The sequence below is a fragment of the Bufo gargarizans genome, chromosome 2 (assembly GCF_014858855.1).
Source record: "Bufo gargarizans isolate SCDJY-AF-19 chromosome 2, ASM1485885v1, whole genome shotgun sequence".
Classification (NCBI taxonomy): domain Eukaryota; kingdom Metazoa; phylum Chordata; class Amphibia; order Anura; family Bufonidae; genus Bufo; species Bufo gargarizans.
Window position 1 is genome coordinate 626,893,140 of NC_058081.1, and position 13,952 is coordinate 626,907,091.

A 13,952-nucleotide genomic window follows, 5' to 3' on the forward strand; every position below is an offset into this window, starting at 1 on the left:
AAATTCAATTTGCACAGAGTCCGAATTTCCACGCTTCGTGGTAACCAATCACATTTTTCCTAAAATGGCTGCTGCACATGTTAGGATATGGAGCAAAGAACTCTGGGAACGAGGGTTCATCCACAATGTCATGCATGCAGCCAATCAGCAGCCAGTCAGCCCCTGTGATGTCACAGCTCTATAAATAGCCTCAGCCATCTTGGATTCAGCCATTTTCCAGTGTACTTAGTGCAGCGAGAGATGTGACAGGTGCTAGGGACAGTGGTAGAAAATACTTCATTGCGCTGAAAAAACGATTCACACGTTCAGGGCAAGATTAGTCAAGGTGTAGGGAAAGGATAGAGAGACATCATCTACACTATAAAAGGAGAGAAGGGTGCAATAGGAGCAATTCTATTACACCTTGCTGCACTGGGGATCCAAATTGCTTTTAGGTTGTTTGCACTATATGATACGGTACATCACTAATTCCAGAAAACCTTGCTTGTGACTGGGGTGCAAGTTCTGTGATACAGCCATTTACGGGGTGTATTAATAGGAAAGTTACATACGTTCTATCAGCCTTTCTGCTTTGATCTTACATTGTTTAACCTTTTTGGGGGGTGTATTAATAGAAAAAAAAGAAAAATAATATGTCGTTCAGCGGTGAAGTTACATTGTACTACAGCCATTTACGTGGTGTAGAAAAAGAAAAAATACATACGTACCATCACCCGTTATGCTGTGCATTGTGATATATTTCTTATTTTGGGGTGTAGAAATAGGAAAAAGAATATGTTTTAATTGCCGTTCTGTGGTGAATTGTGCTATTTTTTTAATTTTTTTTGGGGGCGGGGGGAGTATTAATCAGAAAAAAATAATATATACAGTACAGACCAAAAGTTTGGACACACCTTCTCATTCAAAGAGTTTTCTTTATTTTCATGACTATGAAAATTGTAGATTCACACTGAAGGCATCAAAACTATGAATTAACACATGTGGAATTATATACATAACAAAAAAGTGTGAAACAACTGAAAATATGTCATATTATAGGTTCTTCAAAGTAGCCACCTTTTGCTTTGATTACTGCTTTGCACACTCTTGGCATTCTCTTGATGAGCTTCAAGAGGTACTTACCTGAAATGGTTTTCACTTCACAGGTGTGCCCTGTCAGGTTTAATAAGTGGGATTTCTTGCCTTATAAATGGGGTTGGGACCATCAGTTGCGTTGTGGAGAAGTCAGGTGGATACACAGCTGATAGTCCTACTGAATAGACTGTTAGAATTTGTATTATGGCAAGAAAAAAGCAGCTAAGTAAAGAAAAACGAGTAGCCATCATTACTTTAAGAAATGAAGGTCAGTCAGTCCGAAAAATTGGGAAAACTTTTAAAGTGCCTGGTTCCCACCGTGAAGCATGGAGGAGGAGGTGTGATGGTGTGGGGGTGCTTTGCTGGTGACACTGTTGGGGATTTATTCAAAATTGAAGGCATACTGAACCAGCATGGCTACCACAGCATCTTGCAGCTGCATGCTATTCCATCCAGTTTGCGTTTAGTTGGACCATCATTTATTTTTCAACAGGACAATGACCCCAAACACACCTCCAGGCTGTGTAAGGGCTATTTAACCATGAAGGAGAGTGATGGGGTGCTGCGCCAGATGACCTGGCCTCCACAGTCACCGGACCTGAACCCAATCAAGATGGTTTGGGGTGAACTGGACCGCAGAGTGAAGGCAAAAGGGCCAACAAGTGCTAAGCATCTCTGGGAACTCCTTCAAGACTGTTGGAAGACCATTTCAGGTGACTACCTTAGTCCAGCAATTATGGATAGATTATTTATATAATGGGTCAAAAAGTAAGTAGTATTAGAGTCCAGCTAAGGAATTAACCCTTATAAGGAAATTTTACTTTTAATGGTAATTATACAAAAAATGACGTACACTGTTGTCTTAATGTAAATGAATCAACACGAAGGCTGAGTAAGCTACTAATGTATGGGGAACCTCTCCCTAAATACATGCCCTGAGGCTATACCCTCTGCTCAGGGACGGCCCCTAATGGTAGGGACTCCCTGTCCTCGATCCTTGGCTAGCAACTCCTAAAGCGCCCTAATTATGAGTGGGCTGGTAGTTTAAAGCCTAGAAGTGGATTCATACATGGACAGACAGACAAGACAAACACAAAGAAGTGCCCAATGTATACAGCCCTGATGATGTACTAACAACAAGAGGTATATTGTGCACTTAACTGACTATTAAAAGACACCCTAATATGATAGTATTTGATATCACAGACAAGTTATGTAGCGAACCCCAACGCGTTTCCCCCATGGTGTGGGATCATCAGGGGGTGAATGAATCTATATATTTAAACAGATGAAAAAACAAAAAGAATAGAACGGACGGAGACCCATATTATAATGAGGTATCCGTAAGACGGGTGTTGATAACCGTTCAAAGTACAATGGTGTCAAATCACATACAATAATTAATTTTAAAATGGACCAGATGATAATCCCAGGAGGAGGAGGAGGTAGATCAAGTATCGCATCCCCTGATGTGTAAACAGATGTTTCACATGATCAAGGACTCAAGGTAGGTTTCTGTGGAAAGAAAGATATATATATACACATGTATTTGTGCAATAAAACCAACACTGGCTATTAAATAGCTGATGAATAACCACCACCATTTAAAGCCCCAGAAAAGGAGATAACTCACTGTGTCCGGGGGTTACTTGGTGTACCTGTGAATGCAGTATATACCGCAATAGAGCCACACAGGTAATGGACCAACATAGATTTTGTGGTGTCCAACAGGACGAGCATCCATGTATATTTTGATAAGTGCAGCTGAAACATGAAAACATATGGATTTGCTGGTAAATGCACAGAGAAACCAACACTTGGGACCACCACCTTACGGAACCCAAAGGTATAAGGACAAAGCTACCTCAGATACGTCACTAATTAGGTAGACCTCTGTCCGAGATAGATGGCTTGTTCATTATAGGTCACCTATATGACAGAAGGCGTACATCAAAACGTAGGTATAACTATAGCTTAACCTTGTGGCAAAAAGTGTCCAGAGAGTACTCACAGTCAGAGCCTGTTGCGGCGCTTCCTCCAATCTTAATCCTCCTAGGGTCCAGTGCTTTGCCTATCTAGCCATCCCCACCTTATAAGCATAATCCTAATTGGTCCCAGGTGGCTACCAGCTGGACCAAATTGTGGCTACCACTTACAGGCCTGTCGGTGTGGACGTGCGTTCCACTGTGGAACGCACGCCAAAGCATCAACTTCCGGCAGGAACTTCCGGTCAGGACGCCGCAAATCCTATGGGTGTGCGTTCCACTCTGGAGCGCACGATGGAGCGTCAGCTTCCGGCCGGGCTTCCGGTTGGGTGAGGACATAGTACATACCAAATTAGTCCCGGAACGCATCACCCATCCGGTCGCTGGACCGCACATGACTTCCTGTCTCGCATTGCTTGTTATAGATCCAGGCGATATATTCAAAGATGTTAGGGCTATCCGACAGTGGCTCATGAAGATGAAAATCTTCAAGAGAATAGAACCGGGATATTTAAAATTAATTAATACGATAACTTCACAGTGGGTCCCAAGTATAATTAAATACATGCACGATAGCATGACACTGATAGTGGACCACGATCCAAATAGGATGAAAGTGATCATAGGGCCAAAGTCAGGGGACCAGGTTAGGGGAAGGTCAGGTGGTGGGGGGAGGACATCCAGTAATACAGAAGAGATGGTCGTAATAATCGATACACACTATCCCCATAGTGATAAATCAGGGGAAAGTAACACAGCAGTGAATCTATTGATATTCACTGTTTACGATAATTAATACTTCGGTGCTTCACGCACCAGGCCCAGTTTAAGGGGCAATACATTCACTAAAGCCTCAAAAGCTACGAGGGATATGAAGGGGAGGGGAGAGGGGACGGGGATGAGGGGGAATTGGGGATGTAGAATAGGGATATCCCAGGGATATGTCAACAGGCCACTCAAGTGATTAGATGTTGGTAAGTTAGGATGACGCAACGTAACCAGTGCCTAGGGATAGGTCAATGGGTCTGGTAACGGACAGGATGGTCTGTAGGGGAGGGTGAGTGACCCAATAAAATAGACGTCAAAGGAAACATGAAAAAGTTAGTCTTTCATTAAGGCTTCATTGGGACTGAAGTCTATGGATCCATTCACTCTCCTTCTGTAGGATCCTCCTGTCCCAATCACCCCCGCGTGGAGATGGAGGTACCAGTTCAAGCACTGTAAAATGAAGTGACCTAGGGTCACCCCCATGAACATCAACGACGTGTGTAGCAACAGGTGTTGCCTCCTTATTATTTACGTCATTGACGTGTTCCAGAACTCTCCTTCTCAGCTCCCTCCCTGTCTTTCCGACATAGTCCATGGGACATGAACATTGACAGAGATAGACCACGCCCTTAGATCTACAGTTAATAAAATCCCGAACGTGGAACGTCTGCCCCGTCACCGAACATGTGATAATTTTAGCGGTGGACATGTAATCACAGGGTTTTCAGCTGCCACACCTGTAAACGCCAACGGGTTTACGGTCAAGCCAGGTGCCCGTTTTGGCGGGTGGTGTAAAGTGGCTGGATACTAACCGATCTTTTAGACTCCTCCCTCGTCTGTAGGAGACGGCAGGATGTTCAGTAACTATCTCTGAGAGGTCAGGGTCCATTCTAAGGATCGGCCAGTATTTGCTCAATACTTTTTTAACATCATGATTTGCTGCATCAAAGTTGGAAATGGTTCTGGTCGGTTGGGGGCAGTCAGCTGTCCTGCTTTTGGGGATTAATAGGTCATTACGGTCTCTGGTCAATGCATGTTTGAAGGCATCCCTCAGTACCGGTTGTGGATAACCTCTGGCCATGAATCTGTCCCGCAGAGCCCTAGCCTCTCTGAAAAAGGACTCATCACTGGAGCAGTTCCTTCGCACCCGGAGGTATTGACCCCTTGGAATGCCCCGTTTAAGGGGGGCCGGGGGGTAACTACTCCAGTGTAGCAGGGAATTAGTGGCTGTTGTCTTCCTATATATGTTTGTCGATAGTCTGTCCCCAATCTTGGTCACTCTCACGTCTAGAAAGGTGATACTAGAAGGATTATATTCAGAGGTGAACCGGAGACCTATATCGTTTTTGTTAAGATCAGAGACAAACCGCTTAAACTCTGCTGGTTCCCCCTTCCAGACAACAAATACGTCGTCGATGAAGCGGGTCCAGAAATGAAAGTTACTGGACCACCAGACGACGTGGTCAGGAAAGACATGTGTGTCCTCCCACCAGCCCAGGAAGAGGTTGGCATAGGTGGGGGCACAAGGGCTGCCCATTGCCGTCCCCCTGAGCTGGTGGTAGAATCTTGAGTTATATAGGAAGAAGTTATGGGTCAGGGTAAACTCCAATAACTTTAAAATGAATCTATTATGTGAGCCATATTGTATTCCCCTGGTGCGTAGGAAATACTCTATGGCTCTAAGCCCATATTGATGGGGGATGGAGCTGTATAGTGATTCAACATCAATGCTCCCCAACATACACTCTGGGTCAAGGTTAAGAGTATCTATTTTATTGAGGAAGTCCATTGAGTCCCTCGTATAGGCAGGGAGGGACACAACAAACTCCCTCAACACCCTGTCCAGGTACACCCCACAATTCTGGGTCAATGAGTTGACCCCCAAGACAATGGGGCAACCTTTTAGCAGGGTAGTCCCCTTGTGAATCTTGGGGAGCCCATAAAAGGTCGCTATCAAGGGCTTAACTGGCAGTAGGAATTCAAACTCAGGTACACTGATCACTTTATCATCAAGGCCGATTAGCAATATCTGTTTCAGTTCAGCTAAGAAGGACTGGGTAGGATTAGCGGGTAGGATCCTAGAGCCCTCTTTGTCCTTAAGGAGGTCCAGGCACATACGCATATATGAATCACACTCAAGGACAACTAAGTTGCCCCCCTTATCAGATGGTTTAATTACAATAGTGTGATCCTTTTCCAGCGACCTTAGTGCCTGCATCTCCGTCAGGGAAAGGTTGAAGGACTTTGGGCCTAACCGTTCAAGTTGTTCAAGATCGTTAGTAACCATCTGTAAAAAGATGTCCACATGTTCATAATTTGCCGGGGGTGGCATTCTTTTACTTTTGGGTTTCACTGTGGTAAATAGACCCGAACCTGTGATGTGGTTGTGATCTCTATTCAGATCAGTTAGGGTCTGAAGGTCATCAAAGTCCCCCTCGTCCAGGCCAAGCCTGTTACAAGTCTCTCTGTTTGAGGCCTTAAAGAATTTATGCCACTTGAGCCTCCTGCAGAAGAGGTGAAGGTCCCTAGTCCAAGAGAAGAGGCTAAAGCTAGTGGTAGGCACAAATGACAGGCCCCTCTTTAGGACCCCCACCTCTTCCGGAGTGAGGCTCCTGGCTGAAAGATTAACGATCTGGAGATCTATTACTGTCCCCTGTCTGTCCGACTGCGGTCTCGTAGTTGGTAAGGCATAGCGCTCTTCTCTAAAAAAGAAGGCTGTTGTTGTGACAGGGTGTTGTTGGAATAGCCAGAGGGAGGCGAGGAGGAGGAGGTATTTGGATATCCCGATCGTGTTGCCCGTCCCCTGCCTCTGTAGCCGCCACCCCTCTGCCATCCTCGAACCGCCTCGTCGTCTAGACCCTGAACGACCCGAATTAGAATAACTTCCGTAAGGTTTGGAATACGAGTCCGTATCTGAGGAATCAAACTCAGAAGAGGACGGTTTCGACCCCACTACCGGTCCTTGTCCCGTTGTGTATGCACGGTTTTCCCTGAATTCGCCTAGATCCCTGACAAACTGTCTGTGCTTACGTTCCTTGATGAGTCCCTGGAAGCGATCGACAGAAGTTTGAAGAGATATCTCACGTCTAGTAAACTCAGAGTCCTCTCTAAATTTCAGGGCAATCTCAATTTGCTCCTGTAATTTCTTAGAGGAGCGCTCGAAGACTTGTCTTTCTTCCTCCAATAGTAGGCTCATTAGAGTCAGTGAGCTCTGCCTGAGTATCTCTTCCCACTTGATCAGGAGAGCTGGTGAGGATATTCTATCGGCTGGTCTTACCCGAAGACGTAATCCTCGTGGGGCAATTTTCTGTCCTATGTAGCTCTCCAAGGATTTGACCTCCCACCACGATTTTATATTATCTTTGTAGCAATTATACAAGTCGCTAAAGACTTGTTTGCTAGTGGCCTGCTGGCCTAGACCCGGGACATCCCTATCTGAAAATATGTCCCTCGCTTCGTTGACCAAGGCATCGGTGAAAATAGTCCCCGAGAGAAAACTGGAAATTACTACTAATGTGCAAATCTTAGTCCAGCAATTATGGATAGATTATTTATATAATGGGTCAAAAAGTAAGTAGTATTAGAGTCCAGCTAAGGAATTAACCCTTATAAGGAAATTTTACTTTTAATGGTAATTATACAAAAAATTACGTACACCGTTGTCCTAATGTAAATGAATCCACACAAAGGCTGAGTAAGCTACTAATGTATGGGGAACCTCTCCCTAAATACATGCCCTGAGGCTATACCCTCTGCTCAGGGACGGCCCCTAATGGTGGGGACTCCCTGTCCTCGATCCTTGGCTAGCAACTCCTAAAGCGCCCTAATTATGAGTGGGCTGGTAGTTTAAAGCCTAGAAGTGGATTCATACATGGACAGACAGACAAGACAAACACAAAGAAGTGCCCAATGTATACAGCCCTGATGATGTACTAACAACAAGAGGTACATTGTGCACTTAACTGACTATTAAAAGACACCCTAATATGATAGTATTTGATATCACAGACAAGCTCATCAAGAGAATGCCAAGAGTGTGCAAAGCAGTAATCAAAGCAAAAGGTGGCTACTTTGAAGAACCTAGAATATGACATATTTTCAGTTGTTTCACACTTTTTTGTTATGTATATAATTCCACATGTGTTAAATCATAGTTTTGATGCCTTCAGTGTGAATCTACAATTTTCATAGTCATGAAAATAAAGAAAACTCTTTGAATGAGAAGGTGTGTCCAAACTTTTGGTCTGTACTGTATATATACAGTGGCGGAAATAATTATTTGACCCCTCATTGATTTTGTAAGTTTGTCCAATGACAAAGAAATGAAAAGTCTCAGAACAGTATCATTTCAATGGTAGGTTTATTGTAACAGTGGCAGATAGCACATCAAAAGGAAAATCGAAAAAATAACTTTAAATAAAAGATAGCAACTGATTTGCATTTCATTGAGTGAAATAAGTATTTGAACCCTCTAACAAAAAAAGACTTAATACTTGGTGGAAAAACCCTTGTTTGCAAGCACAGAGGTCAAACGTTTCTTGTAATTGATGACCAAGTTTGCGCACATTTTAGGAGGAATGTTGGTCCACTCCTCTTTGCAGATCATCTCTAAATCCCTAAGGTTTCGAGGCTGTCTCTGTGCAACTCTGAGCTTGAGCTCCCTCCATAGGTTTTCGATTGGATTAAGGTCCGGAGACTGACTAGGCCACTCCATGACCTTAATGTGCTTCTTCTTGAGCCACTCCTTTGTTGCCTTTGCTGTATGTTTTGGGTCATTGTCGTGCTGGAACACCCATCCACGACCCATTTTCAGTTTCCTGGCAGAGGGAAGGAGGTTGTCGCTCAGGATTTCACGATACATGGCTCCGTCCATTTTCCCGTTTATGCGAATAAGTTGTCCTGTGCCCTTAGCAGAAAAACACCCCCAAAGCAAAATGTTTCCACCCCCATGCTTGACGGTGGGGACGGTGTTTTGGGGGTCATAGGCAGCATTTTTCTTCCTCCAAACACAGCGAGTTGAGTTAATGCCAAAGAGCTCTATTTTGGTCTCATCAGACCACAGCACCTTCTCCCAGTCACTCTCTGAATCATTCAGGTGTTCATTGGCAAACTTCAGACGGGCCTGCACATGTGCCTTCCTGAGCAGGGGGACCTTGCGAGCCCTGCAGGATTTTAATCCATTGCGGTGTAATGTGTTTCCAATGGTTTTCTTGGTGACTGTGGTCCCTGCTAATTTGAGGTCATTAACTAACTCCTCCCGTGTAGTTCTAGGATGCTTTTTCACCTTTCTCAGAACCATTGACACCCCACGAGGTGAGATCTTGCGTGGAGCCCCAGAGCGAGGTCGATTGATGGTCATTTTGTGCTCCTTCCATTTTCGAACAATCGCACCAAAAGTTGTCACCTTCTCTCCCAGCTTCTTGCTAATGGTTTTGTAGCCCATTCCAGCCTTGTGCAGGTCTACAATTTTGTCTCTGACATCCTTGGACAGCTCTTTGGTCTTTCCCATGTTGGAGAGTTTGGAGTCTGCTTGATTGATTGATTCTGTGGACAGGTGTCTTTTATACAGGTGACTAGTTAAGACAGGTGTCCTTAATGAGGGTGACTAATTGAGTAGAAGTGTCTAACCACTCTGTGGGAGCCAGAACTCTTAATGGTTGGTAGGGGTTCAAATACTTATTTCACTCAATGAAATGCAAATCAGTTGCTATCTTTTATTTAAAGTTATTTTTTCGATTTTCCTTTTGATGTGCTATCTGCCACTGTTACAATAAACCTACCATTGAAATGATACTGTTCTGAGACTTTTCATTTCTTTGTCATTGGACAAACTTACAAAATCAGTGAGGGGTCAAATAATTATTTCCGCCACTGTATGTTTTAATTGCGGTTCAGCGGTGAAGTAACATTGTACTACAGCCTTTTTTTGGGGGTATTATTTTAAATTTCATTGAATTCTTTTATCATACAGTATGTCAGACGGGGAACGGGCAGTGGCCAAAATGTTTCTGTTGCAGGCAGCAGAAGAGGGGGGGGTGGCAGCAGGAGTTGCAGCAATAGGCCTGAGCTCCCGGTGTCATCTAGCGATCATGTCTTGACCAGCAACCCAGTGGTGCTTGAATGGTTGACTTGGTCTTTGAGTTCATCGCAAGTGACATCAGATACCCCCAGCCAAGAGTTTGTGGGTTCCTCTGACATGACGCTTAGTTGGCATGGCCCCGGAGCAGGCACTGTGCCCTCACCTGTCCTGAACCTTCCTCTGTAATTTTTTGTTTCCTCAGCGCGAGAAGTATTATATGCAGTAGGCTTGGCTCCACTTTTCAGCGAGGACGAGATACTAGAGGACAATCAGCAGCTACTGCCCAGCCAAGATCTGGAGGAGACATCCGCTGCTTCCTGTAGGCGGGCAAGTAGTGATGAGGAGAGTCGTGTGGGAGCTGGTGTTGGGAGCGGTCAGTCTCCTGGCCCTGAGACCCTTCATGGGGACATCAGTGATGTGCAGACAGTAGCGGATGATGATGATGTAGCCAGTCGCACTTGGGTGCCGGTCAAGAAGGGGCTTCATCATGATAATCAAGAAAAGAGGGTAGCAGTTTGCGCGTGAGGCAGCGGCTGAGCAAGCATGGTGGCAGCATGACTGTGAGTCAGCAGGGTGGCAGCAGTGGGAGGTCAGGAGCCAAATATGCCCGGGGTTGGACACACTCTTCGCAGGAGCCTAGCGGCCCAGAAAGTAGCAATGCAGGGGTTCACGGAGGCAGCGGTAGCAGGCAGTCATCACAGAGTGTTGGTGGGAAAATGTCATACTCGGCAGTGTGGCAATATTTTGTTAGGAGGTGAACATGGCCAATTGCCGGATTTGTGGGTAGAAGGTGAAGCGTAGCCAGCGTTCCAGCGTGCCAGCTCCCCCAGGAAGAAGCTTAGGCGAGAAGTACGTTGGGGTTGGTGTGCCCTGAGACTCTCCCGGTCTGTATGTGTCACGGATGGTGTAACAGAAAACAAGAAGTTACAAATAAGGATCCGACTGGCTTGATCCGAAACTAAGGAACAAAAGGGTGACCCCTATTTAAGCCCTGAAACTCTCCCTGTCTTCTCAGCCCATGCAAAGATCTCTATGATAGAAAATTGCATGCCCTCGTGCCTCGACTGTATGACACCTGAACACCCTATAATAGTGAGGGGACACGACCACCGGCTCCCTACACTTAATACGGAGGGAGTCAGGGTCACCTAGGATCAAGCAAACAGGAAAACACAAATCAATGAACAGACTTATCTGTAGAAGCATCAGTTGTAGCATCCAGCATGTACACACTCCAGGAAGTTGTATAAACCGCAAAGTGATGCAGTATGGGAGGGGATTTAAAGGGATGCAATCAGTGCAACTAGATGACAGCTGAGAGAGGGAAACGAGATGACAAAACGAAAGCAAAACAAAAGAACCTCAAGCAGGAGGTTCTGAAGAACGTCTGTCAGAGCTTCTCAGATGTCTGGCGGTGACAGTACCCCTCCTTCTACGAGTGGACTCCGGACACTCAGAGCCCACCTTCTCAGGATGGGACCTATGGAAAGCCCTGATGAGACGAGTGGCCTTAATGTCCGTCACTGGGACCCACATCCTCTCCTCAGGACCATAACCCTCCCAATGAACGAGGTACTGGAGAGAACCGCGGACAACACGAGAATCCACAATCCTAGAGACCTGAAATTCAAGATTACCATCAACCACAATCGGAGGAGGAGGCAAAGAGGAGGGTACAATGGGTTGGACATAAGGTTTTAATAGGGACTTATGAAAAACATTATGGATCTTCCAAGTCTGAGGAAGATCAAGACGGTAGGCAACAGGATTGATGACGGACAAGATTTTGTAAGGCCCAATAAACTTAGGACCCAACTTCCAGGAGGGAACCTTCAATTTGATATTCTTAGTAGACAACCACACCAGATCACCAACATTCAGGTCCGGACCAGGCACACGTCTCTTATCCGCCACACGCTTATATCTCTCACTCATGCTCTTTAGATTATCCTGAATCTTTTGCCAAATAGATGACAAAGACGAGGAGAATCTCTCCTCATCAGGTAAACCAGAAGACCCCTCTCCAGAGAATGTCCCAAACTGCGGATGAAACCCATATGCACCAAAAAATGGTGACTTATCAGAGGACTCCTGACGACGGTTATTTAAAGCAAACTCAGCAAGGGACAAAAAAGAACACCAATCCTCCTGATTCTCCGCCACAAAACAGCGCAGATATGTCTCCAGATTCTGATTGACGCGCTCTGTCTGGCCATTCGACTGCGGGTGGAAAGCAGAAGAGAATGACAACCGAACCCCCAAGCGAGAACAGAAAGCCTTCCAGAATCTGGAAACAAACTGCGTGCCCCTATCAGAGACTATGTCTGAAGGAATACCATGCAATTTGACAATGTGATCAATAAATGCCTGCGCCAGCCTCTTAGCATTGGGCAACCCAGGAAAAGGAATGAAATGCACCATTTTGCTAAAACGGTCCACCACCACCAGAATCACAGTCTTCCCCGAGGAACGAGGCAGGTCCGTAATGAAGTCCATGGACAGATGTGTTCAAGGACGGGAAGGAATGGGTAACGGAAGGAGAGGACCTGATGGCCGTGAATGAGGGACTTTGGCACGAGCGCAGGTCTCGCAGGCTGCCACAAAACCCTCAACCGACTTACGAAGCGCCGGCCACCAGAATCTCCGAGTGATGAGATCCACTGTGGCTCTACCCCCCAGGTGTCCAGCAAGGGCAGTATCGTGGTGCTCCTTAAAAACCTTGTGTCTTAAAGCGAGAGGCACAAACAACCTCCCAGGAGGACAAAGATCAGGAGCCTCTGCCTGGGCTGCCTGAACCTCTGCCTCCAATTCAGGATAAAGAGCAGAGACCACCACACCTTCAGCCAAAATGGGACCCGGGTCTTCAAAATTCCCACCTCCCGGAAAACAACGTGACAGGGCATCCGCCTTCACATTCTTAACCCCAGGGCGGAACGTGACAACAAAATTAAACCTTGAAAAGAACAAAGACCATCTGGCCTGTCTCGGGTTCAGACGCTTGGCTGACTCCAAGTAGGCCAGATTCTTATGGTCGGTAAACACGGTAATAGGGTGTCTGGCTCCCTCTAGCCAATGGCGCCATTCCTCAAAAGCTAACTTGATGGCCAACAACTCCCTATCTCCCACATCGTAATTTCTCTCTGCGGAGGAGAGTTTCTTCGAGAAAAAGGCACACGGTCGCCATTTGGCAGGAGAGGGACCCTGAGACAAGACCGCACCCACACCCACCTCAGAAGCGTCCACCTCAACTATGAAGGGCAGAGAGATATCAGGTTGTACCAAGATGGGAGCGGAAGCAAAACTCTCCTTGATACTAGAAAAGGCCTTACGCGCCTCTACCGACCAGGAGGAAAAATCTACCCCCTTTCTAGTCATATCAGTGAGTGGTTTAACAACAGAGGAATAATTCAAAATAAACTTCCTGTAATAATTGGCAAAACCCAAAAAACGCATCAGCGCCTTCTGATTCTCAGGAAGCTCCCACTCAAGCACAGCGCGGACCTTCTCGGGGTCCATGCGAAAACCAGAAGCGGAGAGAAGAAACCCCAGAAATTGAATTTCTGGAACCGCAAACACACATTTTTCCAGTTTAGCGTACAATTTATTCTCCCGCAGGATGAGCAAGACCTGACGTAGGTGGTCCTTATGAGTTTTGAAATCAGGAGAAAAAATCTAAATGTCATCTAGATACACTAGTACAAATTTCCCCATTAAATGATAAAAAATGCTGTTCACAAAATGCTGAAAGACGGCTGGAGCATTCATCAAACCAAAAGGCATAACCAAATTCTCAAAATGGCCCTCAGGGGTATTGAAGGCCGTCTTCCATTCGTCTCCTTCTCTGACCCTGACCAGGTTGTATGCCCCTCTTAGATCCAACTTGGAAAAAACTTTAGCCCCAACAATCTGGTTAAACAGGTCCGGGATCAGAGGAAGCGGATAAGGGTCACGAATTGTGATACTGTTCAGCTCCCTGAAATCCAGACATGGTCTTAAAGAACCATCTTTTTTCTTAACAAAGAAAAAAACAGCGGCAACAGGTGACT

The 13,952-nt window shown here is 45.7% G+C and overlaps 1 long non-coding RNA gene across 1 annotated transcript; it reads right to left on the reverse strand.

The window, feature by feature from the left end:
* Window positions 1-2,484: 2,484 nt before the first annotated feature.
* On the reverse strand, window positions 2,485-3,257 carry LOC122927379. The gene is made up of 4 exons (XR_006387782.1): window positions 3,086-3,257; window positions 2,939-3,003; window positions 2,708-2,838; window positions 2,485-2,589 (listed from the first exon to the last, which is right to left on the reverse strand). It is a non-coding gene; the product is annotated as an uncharacterized LOC122927379 (long non-coding RNA).
* Between the last annotated feature and the right edge of the window lie 10,695 nt (window positions 3,258-13,952).